Here is a 19,398-nt window from a genome sequence, read left to right as displayed (position 1 = left end):
ATCAAATGACAGCAAAACCGGTGCTTTGTTTTTTCATCAAATTGGGCCAAGAGAAGGAAAACTATAGAGACCATCCATTACATCATTAAAGTCATTTTACAGGAACATACACAGGAAGTGTTACAAAAGAGTAGAGATTTTGGGAGAGACTTAGGGATGTGGTGGAGGAGTACAAGAGATGTATACATTCAGCCATTCAGGTAAGCTACCTGTGGTGCCATTTCTTGACAAAGAATCTCCGATCTTTCCCTCCATGTCAAACCATATACATGCCACCTCACCTCTGAGCTTGTCCTTTCTCTTCCCCTCAGTCAGTCCTCCCAGCCCTCTCCAGAGAGGTGCTCATAGTGCTTACTAAGCTCATAACAACTTCTATTTTCTACCCCTTGTTTGCTCTTTCCTTGCAGTTCCTTTCATCTGTTTTTGGCAGTTTCTAGTCTCTCCTCCTAGAACACTACTGTGATTCAGTCATTCCCATTTTAAAGCACCTAATCTTCAACTATAATTGGGTCTCCCACTTCATTTCCTAATACACTTCTTGCCTATTTCTATCCCTCATTGGCATTTTTCTGAATTTGTTCTAATCAAAATGAATGACACCCTTATTCAGGTCACAGAAACACCACTCTGCTGCCACTGCTCTTCAGTATTTGCATCATACATGACCCTGCTGATAGTAATGAAGTTTCATCTTTTAGCAATCCTTCTTCTCTCACTTTTTGAGGTAAAGTTTGACATTATCTTAGGTAGATTATACTCACAAATTCTGGAAAGGATCCATGGACATGATGACTTTGGCCTTTGTTTTTCCCTCTCATAGCACTTTTGCAGCTGCAAACTCACAGTTTGTCAGCAGAGAGGGGATCTGAGTCAGAGATCCATCCCTCCACTCTTTGGTTCAACAAAATAAATTTATCTGCATTCAGAAGTCCTTGGCCAACTTTGGCTCTCGTCTGAACACTCTGGCATAATTTATTCAAATCAGCACAGAGTAATTATATTCAGAAATACAAAACAAGGCTCTCAACTATAGATAAATGGCATGATAGTAACTTCACAAGAATTACAAAAATACCAATAAAAATTTGTTGATGGGATAAGCAATAGTGTGAATCAGCACCTGAGTGATAGCAAATTTTAAAAAGATCTTCAGTGCTGCTTCCTGCTATGAATAACAGCTAGTAGGAGGGTGCAAGGAAGAACTATTCTCAACATCTCAATTCCAGCCTTGGCAGCAGACAAAATTATCCAGTGTCTTAATGTACAATTTCCTGTGCATCATCATATAAAATCATTGAACAAAATCTTCCCTACTTGACTCTCACTTTAATAAAAAGTACATCTTCAGAAAAACCCATCATCTTAATTTGTGCAGAAAACAAGACAAGTCTTAAGACATGTTTTAGTGGCTTTAACTGAAAGAGCAAAAGCAAAACAAAAAGCACCATGACAGAGTTAAAAACTGCTCAGGCTGTGAAGCCTCCTACAATGAGTGTCTCATCCTCACCTGGAGCAGAAGTTGTCCATTCGGGGAACGAGCCACAAAATCATTGGCAACACATCCCTAACCATGGAAGGACAGTAAAATAATTTAAGACACAGCTTCTCTGACTCTGCAAAGTAAAATAAGTTCTCTTTGTTAGACTTAGAGGAAAATGCAGATGCCTGTATTTTGTTAAGTACTCCTATATCAAAACCAAGATTAAATATGTTTTGTGAAGATCTACTGTGATAGAAAACCCTTGTAATCCAATTACTGATGTTATCAGAGAAAATAGATAACTGAAACTGCATCTCTAGATGGTCTAGAAAACAAGAACAACTAAAAGGTCTGAAACTGTTGGGTCAATTCTCAAAGAATCAAGTTGTAATTCCAAATTAATTCACTGCAAGATACTGGCCAGCTATTACTGGGATGTTGTTCTTCAAAGGACCTTCCAGAATCCAGTGTATAGAACAGAAATAACTCTCATCTGCATCTTTTGTACATCAAAATGAAATGGCCATCACAATTTCTCCAAGAGACAGAATGTGACAATAGCACAGGACTGCAAAATATGCACCTTCAGACTCTGATCCATGGGCAGATAGTTTTTTGCAATTTTACCTGGAAATGTACTGTGTACTTTGGGGATGACATACTGTCAGAACCAGCCTTTGCCACACTAGAACACCTCCTGTAGCTAAATATGAGCCCAGAAAGGCTGCACTTTAGCTACTTGAAAGCTCACAACAAAGCAAGGGCAATGATAAATACATTATTTGTTGAATTTTCTTTTCACTTGCTAGTGCTACAACTGGCAATCACTCCAAGCTTGGAAACATTCCTCACTTGCAATTTTAGACCAGCTTCACCCCTGACATAACAGAGCACTGCTTGCATTTTGGTCTTTTTGGTTAACAGCACATCTTCATTTTTCTCCAAGATATCCCCAAAATACTTCTTGTTTTCTTGCCAATTAGATTATTATGAAAAAGAAAAATAATTTTGACTTGGGTTCAACAATACTCCACATGCAAAATAAGCCAGGAACTTACATGAGACAAATACAAAATAATCAATTTAATTCAACCACACAACAGAATCCCTAGGTATCATTTATGACACCTTTAATTGTTACTCACATTATATGAAGCACCAAAGATATTTATAACAGTCGCAGAGTCATTCCATTTCTTTTAGATTCAATGACTAAGAACATGAGAGGTTTGAAAGTGATGCAACCATCAAGATTTTAGGCTTCTTTAGGAATTTGTTTTGCTAGAGAGTAGGCTATGTAAGCCTACACATTCAGTAGAAACTCCCACAAGTCAGGCTTGCGTGCAGACTCCAAAAGTCATGGTTTAAGAAAGCCTGAATAAACTCTGGAGCAGTCACACAACCTCCCATGCTCCATTCAATACTTCATTAGTATTGTAGCCACAGTCTAATAACTCGTATAAAGAAGCTGTCAAAGGAGTTTGTGTCAATTATCCCTTCCTTTCTTTTCCCAGCACTAGGACTCCAAGAGAAAGGGCCTGAACCATATCTGTGATACGTTTCCTGAGAGCTCATTCCTGTTCCCATTTCAAGAGTAAGGTATTTTCATGGAAGCTGAGCTAGATTCAGTCCAATCTTATTTTCCTCTCCCCCTTGGTCATTTGGCAGCTCATTTAACCTCTCAGAAGCCCCCAGCACACGCTGCAGGTGAAGGAGCAATGTTGCCTTTCTGACTAAAGTCTCTCAACACAACACTCTGGTGGACCTGTGAAAACCCGTCTCATCACTAATGGCTCATTCTGTCATGTACCAGGGTGGCACCTCACATTTCAGAATAGAACAGACTGCTGCAGATGGAAGAGACCTCTGGTGATCATCCAGTCTGACCGGTTTGGGGCTGATCAAAAGTTAAAGCATGGTCCAAATGCCTCTTAAACACAGGCAGGCTTGGAGAATCAACCACCTCTAGGAAGCCTGTTTCAATTCTTGATTACCCTCTCAGTAAAGAAATGTTTACTTATCTTGACTGAACTGTATACATTTCATGCTGTTTAGAGATTTGAATGTTCTTATATGCTTACACATCTGCTAGCTCTAAAGTACATTTTTGAAGACACCTCAAAACATCCCTTCAAAATGCAAGAGATTCAGAGAGATCATAGCAAATTCCAAAACATATGAACACAGAAATACCACAGGGCAGAACACAGTCATGTCCTCAGCTGCTTGACTAGGGCAGGAGAAAGGCAATTCAGAAGTGGAGCAATGCTTCAGCACGTGAGGAACTGAAATGCCTCTCCCTCTGTACCCGAGTTACACTGACAGGAAGGACCGTTTAAACACCAAAGTTGGCTCAGATGTACAACATTCTGAAAGTGATCTGAGCCCTCTAGTGATGGAGAAAAATAGTGAATTGGCCACTCCTTTGAGTAAGAAAAATTTCTCATTAGACTTAAAGATGAAGCAACAGTAACACTTTGCCAGCTCCTTACACAAGTTACATCCTGGCATTTTCCTTATACTAAAACATAAAGTAACAATACAGCTCAGCCATACATGACTAGTGCAGAATTTATTAAGTACTCTTCACCCATTTTATTTTGATCTTGGACATTTTTTCCTTTATGGGAAGTGCCATGACCCTAATACTGCACTAGCTATGAAATCCACTAATAGATTATGAATTGTTAGCTCTTTTCCAATTATATTCTATCATGTCATCTCCTACATCTGAACAAAGTTTTATAAAAGGAACAAACTAACTGAAGATGAGAGCTAACCACAAAGTCTTAGAAACACTGTTAACACATAGATTAACAACCAGATATTTTCTTCTCACCCCGTTTTCCAGCTCATATAACTGACCTTACATTCCCAGTATTGATTTCAGCCAAAGTGAAGCAGGTTTGGTTGCCTTTTGAATGTTTCGAGCAAACAACCCTCCATCCACAAGCTTCTATCAATCTTCAGCATTATACATCACCTCAGATAAAAACATATGGCAAATTCTGCTCTGTAGGAACAATTGGTTTAGGGTGGCCCAGCCAGCATCCATGGGCCCAAATCAACCTTGGGAGCCCAGCAACCCAGAGGGGCACAGCTGGACACCCAGGCTGGCCACCACCAAGCCACAGCAAGCTGTGCCTGCCATGGACACACCCCTGCAGCATCCCACACCCCAGTTACATCTGCAAGTCTGTGGAAGGGTTCCCCAGGAAGATGTTCTAATGCTTAAGTGGTCTCATTTCTAATGGCAACCACCACACCAGGCTTCTGAGAACCATATTTTAACTCTGATGTACAACCTGAGGCCATGATTTTTCCAAAAGTAGGAGAATCCATCTTCTTTTACTGTAGAAAACCCAGGTCATGAATACTCCCTTTAGAAAATCTGTTTCTTGAAAACAAGTTTTCAGGTACAGCTCCTTGTGGTAAAAAACCTGCTCCAAGCCTGGGAAAAGGGTGCTTTGTCTCACACTCAGGCCCTGCTATGTGCCTTCAAGATTAGTATTAGCTGAAGAATTTTTAGCAACTCAGTTTTGGAGTCAAGTACCTACTACTGAAGTCTCACTTAAGCATTCCTTTTAATCCATCCCAAAGTGATTAGCAGCACACATTTGAAGAGAAGTCAGCAGACTCCCACTGCAGAGAATTCTGAAAATCTCTGTGTGAGACCTCAAAAAGAGACAAGATAAAAATATTTGAGATTAGGGTGAAAAAATTTTGGATGAACAAACATTGCTAGCAACAACTTAATTAATACAGGAGTAACAATTAAGATTAAATTCAGATACACAGATGTAGAGCTTGTGGTGATATTCTTAGTTAATTCACAGAATACAAATAAACTAGGTGTGCTCCAGAAATACTGACCCTTTGAATTATTTTTCATTACTTGAAGACTAACCTATGTAAAACAGGCTTTGGTTAGACACTCTAAAATGTCATTTTGCATTCTTTTTAGAGCACCCCAGAGGAGAACTTCATGTGTGTAAACAAACACTCTTGGATAGTCCTCGCTGATTCTAATAGGAGCCCCCATTAACCACCTGGAAAAAGATAATGATTATCTATTTAGACTAGACCTCATTAATTAGCAGCACTGCTAATTTAAACAGTTAAATGCTAAGCACTAAAACCAAAACAAAAAAAAGGCAAACAAGGAAGAAGGTGGCCAGCATGTGAGAGGGACTGTAAGCTGTGCCTGTTACCACAAAGAAGGACTGCAACAAAATAGGACGTTAAATTAGTTTCAAGAGACTGCAGTGGTGCATGAAATTATTTCTTATGGTGTGCTGCATAGATCCATCCCCTGTGGGAATGCAAACCTCAAACAGAGATAGCCACAGAAAAAGGACTGTTCACAGGGGTTGCTTGAATCAAGATGCCTGAAGACACAGGGCATGTGAATTTCACTAACTGCTTTATTCCTGAAACACCAGTTTAAAGTACTAATAGTGGTCAAGTTTAGATCACCCTCCATGAATAATTGCCAGGACTTCTTTTCTGCAGAACTTGAGTTCAAGGCTAGATCTCCAATATTATTAGAACTTTAAACCTTTCTCCATAGTGCGGTGGCACTGATGGGTCAGGCAAAACAGTGTTTTCTGCACAGCCATAAAGCAGTAGCAAAATGAAAGCCCATCAAGAGGAAAAGAACATATTAAACCCATCTCCTAGCTAGCATTCTGAATGGATTTTTTAATATATTCTTATTAGAAGAAAACCTGCATCCATGCTTTCTTCTGGATGCCAGCTGCTGTCACTGCATAGGCAATATCCTTCGGGGAGAAGAAGGCAGCTGCTTACAGAACAGTCCCTGCTGAGGTTCAGACAGTGACCACCACCAATATCTTACTGCGACAGCCAAACCACAACTTACAGGACCAGGTAAAGCTGCAAGCCCCAGGGGTGACTGCAGTGACAGGCAAAGCAATTCAGGCCAGGGAACACAGGGCTCCACTCCCCATCCTTCCACAACATCCTGAGGTTTCTATTTACTCTCTACTGTTAGGACAGCAACAGGTCCCAAACACAAAGCTGGCAGGAGAGATGGGGTTTGCAGGGGGGCAGCAGCCTCTCACCTTGGAAACAAGTGAGTGCAGCCAGCAATACAGAGCAGAGCTGTGCAGGTATCATTGATGGCACAGGGCTGTGCTCAAGCTTACACACACCCCAACACCTGCATGCCTGGTACATGCACACTCTTGCCTCTTCTGCTGGCCTGAACCCTTGGTGTGCCAACGTATAATATGCTACAATTCCCAGTATTGGGATTGCCAGGCAGCAATTGATGTCATTCTCCTCATTAGAGCCATTTCTGCAGTGCCATGTACTGTCCTTTTTCACTGCCATCTCCAGATATGAACAACGCCTTTTTGACACATGAAAACATAACATCCCAAATAACCAGATATAATAACTATTATTTCTAGGATTGGTTGTCAACATTTAACAAGAAACGTGACTCATCAAATAAAGCAGGGAGAGTTTAAGCTTTTCTCCAAACAAAGTGGACTATGCTGGCAGATAACCCAAGATACCTTCCTTTTTCCCTAATTTTCCAATTCAATTGAAGGTTAAATGTGCCTGCAGGACAGTTGTTGATCAAATTTAAGTCAAAGCATCAAACAAGAAATATAGAGAAGAACAACATTACACAGGCCCAGCACACCCAGAGCTCAAACTTCACATTCTCCCTTGAGGCCTCACATAATTTCTGACCAGTTCTTAACTACTGGTGGAGTAATGGTCCTAGCTGTCCTGATGTCACTTCTCTGTGTAGAAATTGTATTATCTCAGTGAAGCTAAGGCCATTCCAAGGAGGAAATATCCAAATGGGATCTCTGCTGGTAGCGTAAAAGTTAGATTGAGGGCAGCCCTAAGGCCAAGCTTAAATAGTCGATGTTTTGATGCCCCATCTTCTTGCATGGCCGAGTAGAAGCAGGGCACAGCACAAGCCTGAGGCTTGGGTAGCTGAGGGGATTCAGTTCAGGTAATCCTTTGGGTGAGAAACCTGTTTGAATGGATTAGGGAACAAGCCAGCAGAGCTTTACTGTCCTCTCACAGTCAGTCAAAAATTGTCCAACAGCAAATAGAGTCCAGGGAAAAAGACTTCACAAATGTGAAACCAACTACAGGAAGAGTGGAAGACTCTTTGTAGCACCACAGATACACATGGGTTTGAAATGTTATGTACAGTTTGGAACACATGTTCAGTCTGATGAAGACTCAGGATTTGGGCCATACAGGACTGCCTTCCCAAGTCTACAAAAAATGAGTGCTAAAAGGCAAAATTCAGGATTAAATCCACCTGTTAATGCAGATAAAGCTGATGACTCAAATCACAGGATTATAAAGTGATGAAATAGAGAGGCACCAGTTGCTCTAATCTTTTTGCAGCCTCTTATCTGTTTAGATTGATGTATGAAAACACAACAATCTCCAGCAAGGCTAGACCTTAGAGGCCTTTCACCATTACATTTAATTTTAAAGCTTTATAATGCTAATTAATAAACTCATCCAGTTAATTACACTATATTATTATTACTGAGATAAACCTCTTGTTTGCAAAGGCCGGTCTAGGAAGATAGCAGTATTAAGTGACAGGCATGAGAGATTAATTTCTAAAATATTCCTTAATGTCTGACAAACTTTTAGACACTAAGACTTGCTAGACAGTGACTCAGATTGATCTCAGCTTGGATATTTGCCAGGTAAAGGCTACATATTATCTAACAGCCCTTTTTGCAAATTGGAACTAGATGTGATTCAATTCCTTTTCCAATGAAGCACAGAAAACTTTTGCTGAGCATGGTTGATTAAATTAGCTTTTCTAAATAGTTTTGTATTCAGAATACTTTCTTCCTATGCATGTGGCCAATGACTTAGAGAAGAGTAAGCACATGTTATCCTGAATGTGGGAAAGAGACAACTTGTGATAGGGCCCAAACCTACTTGCATTTTAATCTATTGCAAAACTCAAAAACTCATGGAAAGGTTTAGACGAATCAATCTCCCATTCACCACGAACACGATGAACACAAAGGATACTGGCACAAAATTATTTGTATGTTACTACTGCCCCCAGGAACTCAATGCTGCTAATGCTGGATGTCCTATAGCACACACACGAAGCTCATCAAATGCATAACAAAGTACATTAAATTATTCCACAAATGGCTCTGTCCCTGAACAGTCTCACAATTTATTTTTTAAATTCAAGTCAACTGTTGAAGTTGTCCATATAGATGTAATTCAGAGGACCTAGAAGAGATTTCATTTTTGCTACTGCTAAAGAGAAAACTTCTGAGCCTCTCAGTAACATTGGAGAGGAAAGTAGAATCATTCTATTGGTAATACATTATTTCAAAAAAATTTAAAACCTGATGGTATTCTGCAAGAAAAGAAGTGGGAAAGTATTTACTAACATATTTTTAATTGGGAATTTGATCAAAGTTATAAATAGCATATAATATTAGTCAACATTACTTATTTTTTCATTATAGCAGGTTGTTCTCTAAGATGTTTAATTTACAGCATTTTTGACAGCACTGAGAGCAGGTGTGGTACCAAAAATGGCACTGCTTATGTTGGAAGCAAATCATCAATTGCAGATTTCGTTTGTTTTAAAATATGTGCTTCCAGGCAAAAGCAAATCCTCTATATCTTACATTGCTCCTTGCAAGAATGGATGGCAATACTTCTCCTTCCATAGCTGAGTCTGCATATAAGAACTTAATCCTGGAAGGACTGATCTCACTTATCAGGTTTTCACCCTGGTAAAACACTCTCTGCATTTATTTTCTTTAAACAAATAACCAAAACCTCAGAAACCAAAGCAAGAAAGCTGGCAAAATGTAACATGATGAAAACCAATGAAAAATACCTGCTTATACAATTGTTTACACAGAATTTTTTATACAATTCTGTTAAAGATAACTATTAAAATTTATTTGGATATTATTTTTAAATGTATGTTGAGACAGAGGGATGCTGAGCAAGTTCATACAACAGGCAAGCGTTAGGATTTGGATAATCAATAAACATCAGGCTCCATTCAAAATCTAGGTTAGCATTAGCAAAGACCAAGCAAACCTTTTCATAATACTGTTATGCAAGATGTGATGTATCCCTCAAGAAATCATGGATTTTTGTTCGTCCTGACAAGCTCTATTCTTCTGAGGAGAAAGTGATAAATTAGTTAAAAGCACAAAGCAGCCAGAGAGAATGTAAGCTCCTCCAAGAAGCCGTGAATCTTCAAGAAGCTGTGTTAGAGCCTGTGCCAGCAGCTCTTGCCAAACACAAGCACAATTAACCAAAGTGAGTCTGCAAAAGTCTGCAGGGAAAACAAAAAGGGGCAGGGAGATAAGGAGATGGGAAATGCTCATCAGACCTCGTGTCTGAACTATGAGACAGCACAAAATAGGGTGGCCATGTAGCAGAGAGGAAAAAGCAAGACTATTGAGCAAAATAGAACATGAGAAAAGATGGTAAAGGGATACAGAAACATTGTAAGAAAAAAACAGATTTGTGAAGGTACAGATCTTTGCAAAACCCTGAGGATGTATCACACAGAATATCAGGAAACAAGACAGCTATGTGGTTGCATGCCCAAGAGGAAAGCAAAGCTGTAAGGAGGAGTTAACTGGTGAAGGGACAACAGCAGATGTTCTCCCTTCAGGATAGTCATGAGAGTTTGCATGTCACTGAAAACACTGCTGGGAGGGCTCTGGTTTGCTTGCAGGGGCAGGTGTGTGTGTGTGTGTGTGAGTGTGTGTGTGAGTGTGTGTGTGAGTGTGTGTGTGTGTGTGTGTGTGAGTGTGTGTGTGAGGGTGGGTGTGTGTGAGAGAGGGTGGGTGTGAGGGTGAGTGTGTGTGCTGACAGGCTTAGATTCCCCTTGGTGATCATACCCTGGTATCAAGAAAGAATGGTAGGAGGAGCAACAACAACAGCTATCTGCATATCCTTATTAGTGCAAAGACAGAACTTTGCAGAGCTCAGGAGTAATTACTTGGCACAAAGGAGGACAGAATCATGCAGCTGTAAAAAAACCCAAACCAACAAAACAAAAACCAAACCCACAGCACTAAACATCCTCCCAGCTAGCAAGACTACAACTCCTTGCTACTGCTGATCTTAGGAGTGGCAACACCCAAACACAGGCTGAGGGAAATACATTATTAGAAAGAACTTTACCAGAAAGATACAGCATAAAATAAGAACAACAGAAATAGAAGAGCACTGAAATAATGGAATTTCACAAGCATCTATCAGTGCCAATGCCCTCATGGCCCACCCCATGACTCTCTCCTTTTCTTCGGGTGGATATCTTTTAAGCCAACACCTTCTCCACAAAAAGCACAAGAAATAAGACCATGCAAGAAACCCCCCAGACTGCAGTTTGCATTACAAAAGACAGGATATTTGTGCACAGCTTTACTCTGGGCATCTTCTCCTCCCAGGCAGAGGGGACTCCAGCTGCCATTGAGGTCCCATGTCACCACAGCACCACATGACCTGCAGGAGCCCTAGTGGGGAGCAAATAGCCTCGGGTTATCGGGACCTGCTGTTTCCAGCTGTTCTGGGACTCTGCTGCACCCTGTGTGGGCACCCTATATTGGCTGCACCCCATATGGCAATGCAGCAGGTCAGAGAGGGTTACACGGCCTGTGACTGGTCACATTTCATTATGTTCCTTAAACAAACCTTGTCTGGTGAAGTCCTGTTCCCACAAACTAAAGGAAGCTTGGCTTTTGTGTTAAACAGCTGTCTGCGCTTAAAACTCTGCTAGTAATGATGCAAATAGTCAAGCAAGGTGAAAGGGTTAAATTACAAAAGCCAACTAAATACCAACTGTTTGCTCCTTCATTGCTAACCTCCTCTCTTGCTGCTGCCCCTGCTCTGAGCCTGGGGACTCACCACGAGTCCACTCTCCAAACATGTGAGATGCCAGGGCTATGGCAATACAGAATACAAGATGATGGCTAAAACTTGCAAGGTTCACAAGACAGAGCAGGGTTTGATCATCCAAAGAAGGCCAGGAAGCTCCCCCAGTAGGTAAAGTGAGACTAAGTCACAACATAAAATTAAAAAAAAACCACTGAAAGAATCCAAGACCATTTGTTCTGAACTTGAGATAAAGCAACAGATTCTGGAAACTTTCCTGAGAAAGATCAGGAGTCACTTTTTGCCTGCAAGCAGCCAACCCTCAACCCTTGTACATCTTGGAAAGCCAAGTAGAGCCCACCAGGGTCTTCAGCCCAAACCCAGCAATAAAAGTAGCAACAAATAAATAATCCTAAATGGAGGGACAGATAGCAGATGGAAAGAGAGATGCATTTATGTGGGCCTTCTCTGTTGCCCTTTAGTCTCCTTCATTTTCAAAGGACAGGATTTTCAAAGCAGTACTATTTTAAAAAGCAACTGTTACTAGAGAGTCTGCACTAATTGGATGATGTCTCTCCAGAGGTTTTCCAACACTGACATGGTGTTAGTATTCCTCTTAACCTTTTAATATCATAAAGCAAGCTTAAGCTCTAAAGTGAGATAAAGTAAAATACACACGATATTAGTAGTTTCATCTAGTGCACTGCAGTGCACTACCAATACTGCAGTGTGTTTTTCCCTGACAAAGAAATCACTATCAAATATCAAGGGCTTTACCGAGAAACAGAACAAAAGTGAAGCAAACAAGGAGGAGAGGGAAGAGGATGGTAGAGAAAATTTTTAGAGTGCTGCTGACCCTCCTCTATGCAGGGTCTCATGGTCCCCCCAGCATCCCTCTGTCAGTTCTGAGTGTGCTTTGCAGACAGGTCACAGCATGAGTCCATCATCTAGCATGCAGCCTTGTGATCTTCTGCTATCCAGAGGCAAAATTTTAGATCTAATCAGCATTGCCTATCTCACAGAAATAATGAGAAAGAGTATGCCCATTCCATAACGGAATGTCATTCTGCAGTAGCTTCATTGGTCAATCTTATCTTCAGAATTATAAATCAGAGAGACAGATGTATAGCCTGGGAAGTTTTCCATTTTCCTCAAAGAAAAAATGGCAAAACAGAGGCTACTCAGCAGTGCCTGCTCTCAGAAGCCAGAACTATAAAAATGCTACCAGCAGCACTGAAGATGATTTGAGTTTACTTTGTATAGGGAACAACTGCAGCAGAGAACACTTTGCTGGAGTTCTAGGGCCAGCCAGCTTCTTGATAACCAATAAATTAAAACGTCCTTTTTGACAGCCATTGCGCAGACTTCTCAGCAGGGAAATGTTTGTTTTAACTGAATTTATTTCCTAGGCTCACAGGGGAAGGAGAAGGAGAACTTCTAGCTTTAAATGGACTGTATAGCATGCTGGTAAATTTATATTGACTGGTAGAAATGCATTATGGTCAGTGCTCCACCGCTGTTAGTTGCAGGTGTCTTCACATCTACAAACATTCTGTCACATGTCTTTACCAGTGGCTCAGAAAAGGGGAATGTTACCCCAAGCTACATTACTCCATTAAATACAAGGAAACATTTCTAGCACTCAAGTTAACTCAAGAAATCCAATATTATCTGTGCCTATATATTTCACAGGGTCATTTTAATGTTGGACAAGTGTGTTATGAGTTTTTTAAAAAAACTAAAGCACTAAAACAACAACAACAAACCCTTACCAGTTTATAATAAAGCTATTACTCATCAATTACCTGCTAGAGCACAACTACACAGCAAATTTTCTGAACAAGAGTACAAACAGGTCTTGAATTTTTCTTGAGTTTATAGTTATAGAATTATCAGAATGCCTGAAGCAAACAAAAAATAATACACCAGCTAAGAAAGCTTTTCTTGTTTTAGAAAGAAAAGATGGGTCATGTAGTCACTACAGAGCTTTTGTGCAGGGCTCATCAAAGGTGTACGATGAATGAGCAGACCCAAGAGCCACAAAGGTGTTTTCACCTAAAGGTGAATGGCATGAATGCCCTTCAGATCCCCCAGTGAACAGGACCTCCACAGGCAAAAATATGTACTTCTGCTCACTGAAATAGATCTACAGCATTTTCAGTACAATATATTTTAAACAGGCATAAGTTCTTAATTTCTTCTTCAATTCTGCATATCAAGGGATCAAACACTGGATTATTTTGTGGAAACTCTTACCTCAGTCTACAGTCCAGCCTAACCATCAGTCTCTTTAGGTGCTCTCTTTAGGATTCACCTAATCTAATACAGGCATGTGGAAATTTGTTGTCTCTGTATAAGCTTGTCACTTCAGGCTATCTTTACCATCACGAGGAAGAAACAGGTATTTTCAGAAGGAAATTCACCTTACCTGGACCTAAGTTAAAACTTATATATGAACCTGACTTTCAGGTATACAACATTTCATAAGTATGGCTTTTCCCCAAGCTCAGAGTATACCAGTCAGAAACTAGTTATGGTCAGAGGTGAAACAAAGGCACATAACATTAGAAGAAAACAATTTTAAGAAGGTGATGATTTTGAATTTAATAGGTTCTTGAAACTCACACAGCACTTGGGTCAAAATGATTTAACAACACTGCAAGGTCCTTAACCTTCTCAAGCAAAGAGAAGTTAGAGAGTGACTCATCATTTAGCACCAGTTGGAATTAGATTATTCTACCCTGAGATATTAATCCCTTACCCAGTGAAAACAAACATATTCATGTTTGGAGTTCACCATCATATTCTGCCTCCCTGTGAAACTTCACAAGTAGCAATGCTAAAACAGTATTTCCCTACGTGACTGCAAATCGGTTTCTCCGCACATTTCAAGGATGTGAATTTTCCCTTCATGATGGTTCCTTCAGTTCTCATTCAGAATAAGTATCATCTGGTGTGTTACTTACTGGGGAACTGATGTCCTTTTTTAATGAGTTCCAGAAGAGACAGATACACAAAGCATGAGGAAATAATGATTAACTTTCTGCTGCCCATGGTATCCCAGAGCTTAGCTGTATTTCATTTAATGATTGCACACTCAAGTAAAGAGAACAGTGTATTGTTTATGTAAGGACTTTGCCTCCTCTTAAACACAAGATGAGACACTTGATGTTATATCCCAAGGTAAAACGAGAGGCAGAGAACTGATTAATCACTGTAAAGGAAATATCCTTCTTGGAAAAAAAAAACCCAAAAAACTGTTCCATGGCTCACTGTCACTTGCCATGCCTAGCCAGGAGAAGCTGGCAGGAATAAGACAGCTATTTGAAAAAGTCAGATCAGCCTGAGCAAGCACTGAAGAGATACAACAACCATCATGGCTTTTCAGACTGGGCAGAGGCAGCAGAGATGCTGGTGGCCCTTGTGAAACTCGTCTGGTGAGAAGAGCATAAACTTCTCAGGAGAAATGCCTGATCTTCAGACCCTGTTCACACTTCACACTTGGGTAGCAGGGGCTGCTTTCCCACCCCAGCAGCTCCACACAGAGCTCACACTCAGAGATCACTGCACCAATGAGGCCAGACCACTCTGGATATTATCAGGGGTATCTAAAGAGAGTACTCACCAGAACAGACATCGTTTCAGTGACATTCAAGAAGGCTTGAGATCTCACCCCCCAGGAGTTCTCTCTTAGTGATGTCCAAAACATCAGTCTCCAGAAGTCTCCAGTGTTTTTTCTTGTAGAGAGCAAAGAATGTCTTTATGTCTTGAGGGAGAGCAGAAAAGGTTTGCAGGAATGAACAAGTGAGCCCTGGCATGTCACCGTTCCAAAGTGGGACTGTTCCTTACTGCACACCAGCAGCAGAGGATTAGCATCAACATTAACAGCCAACACTTTGACTAGAAGTGACTGTACCACTGTAACAGTACTGAAATTAAACCATTTACCAGCAGCTAAGCTAACTCAGATATCTTTATGTCACAACCCTGTTGCTGCAGAGCAAAGGAAAACATCCAGAAATGTGAGAACTAATGACATCAAAGTTGTACCTGCTCATACTATATTGTTTTATCTCAGCCTTCTGGAATTTCATCCAGCTGTAAAGAAAGAAGAACTCAAAAATCATGGCTCATTGAATCAGCTACAGAGGAAGGAGAATGAATGGACCCTTCCCCACTCAATCCTGACTATTTGCAGAGGAAATTTACTGAAATAGGGGTTTATCAGATACCTCCAGCTGGGGAAGACCCTGATGCACCAATCCACTGAAACAGGCACCCACTAGCATGTAGATGATGCAGAAAATCCTTTCCCTGACTCTGCCAACAGCATATACTCTCTTTCCCCTTTGGTTTCTAGACTCACTCTAATCTCTCTTGTCTCAGGCTGGTTTGGCCTATCCACTGTCAGCCTCCTGGGAAGCAGCTGAATATGGGGACAAGTCCTGGAGCTTCTCCTCGGGTCCACACTCCTCAGACTGGAGGCTCTGGGTTGTGATGTGTTCTCCCACGGTGGCTCTGTCTATCTTCAGCATCTTCTTTTACAATCTTCTGTGGTTAGCACAGATTATGTTCTTCTGAGTGACTGTTGTTCCATCCACCTCCTCTATGGTTAACACCTAGTTAGTCTCCAGAGTGTTAGCTCCAATATGTACAGCTCAGGCTTTTGTGTAGCTGCTTCCTTTCTCTCCCATAAATTTGTTTTTTCATTGTTGTAATTTTGTTTATTTTTCCTACAAACTTTCACTCTCACCTACAATTTAATTTAGGCTTTAAGTTAATGAAGTATTCCGTTTATGAAAAGCCTTGTTTGGTTACATATAACTTCTGTTTAGCAGAAAAATTTAAACTACTTGCTGATTGAATTCTTCTGTCCAAGACTGTGCTTAATAAAGCATTTCACCCCTGCCTATCCCACTGGTTTAATATTTGACACCAGCCCAAGTGTCAGCTCTCCAGTCTGTGCCAATGCAGTTCACCTCCTCAGCTAACATACTTTCCTACCTGGTTGTATGAGCTGTGTTGAGCATAATTACATAATGGCTAAGAAGCAGCAAAGCACAAGTGGCTTGAATGTCACAATCCCTAAAAACCTGTTTTGTAAAAGCTTTAAAAATGTCAGTTGGTTAGTCAAGCACAAAATTTAAAAAATAAGGGCTTTGAGTAATTTATTGCTTTACAAAAGAATCTCTGCCTTTAAAGAGGGTTTTGCTCACACACCTGAGCTCTTCTGGGCAAGAACAACATTACACTCTGTTCAGAATATTTAATTTTGTTTTCATTAATAAATACATGTGAATAAGAAAAATGTAGTTGCAGAAGTGCGCTTACTTTGAATGTGCCATTTGTTCCATATAACACCTTGACATTAATTTCTTTTTCTTCATTAAAATAATTATTCAAAGAAAGGCTGTCACAAACAGAGTACATCTTCACTCGAACTGGAAAGAATAAAATTGTATGGACAGGAGCAAAGCAAGTGACAGTCATTTACTGCTGTGGCTTTCAGCACAAGCCTCAGTCCACATCTTTCATTGGAACAAAAGAGGGATAGTTCCTGTTCACCTGAACACCCCTCATTAAATTGCAACATGTAGCAGAAAACTACTAAGTTTTATGACACATGTGAAAAACAAAGAGATAATTGATGAAAATAGTCTGTTTAATAAGTATTCTGCTGCCAAATGATGTGACTAATGCAGTGCTAGGAAAAAAAAAAAAACACAACCTGGCACATTGAGAACATTCAGTTCACACAAGGCCGAGAAAATCTCTTGAAGTGATCTGTTCTATACTCCAAAATTAGGCTTTAGTTTTTGAGGTGCCCTCCTAGAAAGGAACATTAATCATTTGTACCACCATATTACAGCAGCACAAAGAAGACAGCACAACAGTGGCCATGCTGAGGAGACCGTGACAATTTTCCTTTGCTACAGTTGGCCTGATTCCACATTCAAAATCAAGCTGATCCAAAGCAAAGCAAAGTACAAGTAGAAAGGGGAGCCCTTCTCCAAGTCATTAAAAGCACAATTTCTTCAAACTTAGAAATATACCTTTTTAGAATTCAAAAAAAAAAATTGGTTTTTGTCATTAGGAAAGTCTATCTCCAGCCTGAAGCAGAAAGCCTATCTTTAAAACAGAAATGTCCTATTTCACACTGGGAAAAAAGTTGTTGTTTACTTTCAAAAAACCCTAGAGGAATGTGTGATTCATTGGTTGTTTACTTTAGCAAAATTTTAAGCCACTAGAGATTCATCTATTGCTAATTCAGAAGTTGGCACAATTAATGCAAACACTTGTTCCACAGTAGTATAGATTAATGGGAAGGGGGGAGAGGGGGGGAAGTCAAAGGATTATGAAGGAGCAAATATTTTCTGGTAATGTGACACTTAACTGTCCTTATTTTTGAAGTGCATTTTCATAACATTTGAAAGCTAACAGAAATCACCACTTTTGTGTAGGCAGCAGGTTTAGGCAGAGGGATGTGATTTGGGAAATTTTTTAAGGCAACAATAATTTTTTTTACTGAGAAATAGGAGTTTTATATGTGCAAAATAGATTTTTGAATAGCCTGCTAAATCATACCATTCCTCTTAATGGGGAAATAAAAATACCTTTTTAAGTCTCTGCAAAGGGTTGGTTTCACCACTGAGTTCTAAGGACCAGGCTTTCCTGTTCATAGAGGTTTTAGAACCTTATCACTACATCATTTTGACCCTTGACATCCACTTGTAAAGATTCAGAGTCACCACAACGACTCATCCACCACTCTGCTGCTCTAAGATACTGCCTGCTCTGCCTACAAACAAGAAAACTTCTGTTTCTGGATGGGGTACTGCACGGCCACTGAAAAGAGCACATCAAACACAGCATCATTGGGAAAGGCCCCTCTAGCCCAGATTCTCCCCTGGGCACTGGGGTGGGATGTGGTGGCTCAGGGTGACATGGCCAGGACGCAGCACTGACCAAGCCCTTTGCAGCCCGGGCTCTGCAGTCCAATGCCTGACACCTTCCAAGTCAGCTGCTGTGAATTAACTGGATCTTCTCCTTCACTGCACAGAAATAAATGCCAATTGCCAAAGAAATCCTGGTTTTGTTGGTGGCTGTGTTGCCATTCAGGGGAGAAACAGGGAGGAAGCTGAGATTTTTTTTAGCTCAGTTCTCCTCCCTGGGCCAGGGAATGACCAACCTAAGCAGTCATTTATAATTTTTCAAGAAATCTTTATAAGCTTTTACGAGGAACTGCAAGTCTTTACAAAGACTTTATGAAGACCAACCAAGTTGAAAATAAACATGCCATGCCAAAACTATTAATCAAGACAACAGGGAGCAAGAAGAAAAACTTTACAAAAAAGATACAGGAGTCAGAGAAGAATCTGAAATAAATTTGGAAGTATAGCTGGCAGTGTTAGATATCCAGAAGATTTTTCTCCAAGTATAGAAGTAGACTCAGCCAAGGATGAAGAAAGATCATTTCAGAAAGGAATGAGAAATACAGCCACAAAGGATGGTAAAGCAATCCAAGCATTAAATGAATACTTACATGTTTACAACAAAGATGCCTAAAAATCTGTCAGATGACACTGGCTATATATCTGCTATCATGAAAGAATTCAGAAGCAGTTAAGGAGAAGCATTAAGCTAACTGGAGCAGTGGAAATGAAGGACAAGACCACTGGAGAATCTCAGCTGCATGGCAGCCCAAGCAGGCTCAGATTGAATTTGCCAGTCTCATCAGTGCACAGCGGACAGACTCAGCCTGTTGAGTGCAAAGCAGCCCTTGCAGACAGTGCCCAGCAGTGGCACCACTCTGCCCACTGGAGTCTGAGGAAGGAGAAGCCTGACCCTCACAGAAACTGGTGACAAAGTGATATCAACCATCCTCCTTAAAAAATTAAAATAAAATGAAATTAGCGCCCCACAGTTTCAGTTGGTTTGATCATGCATACAAACACCCAGGTGGGCAAGACTAATGCTGATCTATATAGCAGAGTTTTAAAAGGGAAAATTCCACACCATTCAGCCTCTTA

At 40.5% G+C, this 19,398-nt stretch overlaps 1 long non-coding RNA gene across 1 annotated transcript in view; it reads right to left on the bottom strand.

The window, feature by feature from the left end:
* The window catches only part of LOC119694998, a 109,190-nt gene extending 92,982 nt beyond the window's left edge, over positions 1–16,208 (bottom strand). Inside the window, exon 1 of the long non-coding RNA XR_005255022.1 lies at positions 14,994–16,208. This is a non-coding gene — a long non-coding RNA (uncharacterized LOC119694998). The remainder of the gene's footprint in view (positions 1–14,993) is intronic.
* Positions 16,209–19,398: the final 3,190 nt, after the last annotated feature.

This window comes from Motacilla alba, chromosome 4A, assembly GCF_015832195.1.
Source record: "Motacilla alba alba isolate MOTALB_02 chromosome 4A, Motacilla_alba_V1.0_pri, whole genome shotgun sequence".
In the NCBI taxonomy this organism is placed as follows: domain Eukaryota; kingdom Metazoa; phylum Chordata; class Aves; order Passeriformes; family Motacillidae; genus Motacilla; species Motacilla alba.
The sequence above is the reverse complement of the archived record's forward strand: the minus strand, read 5'-3'. Positions and strand labels throughout refer to the sequence as shown.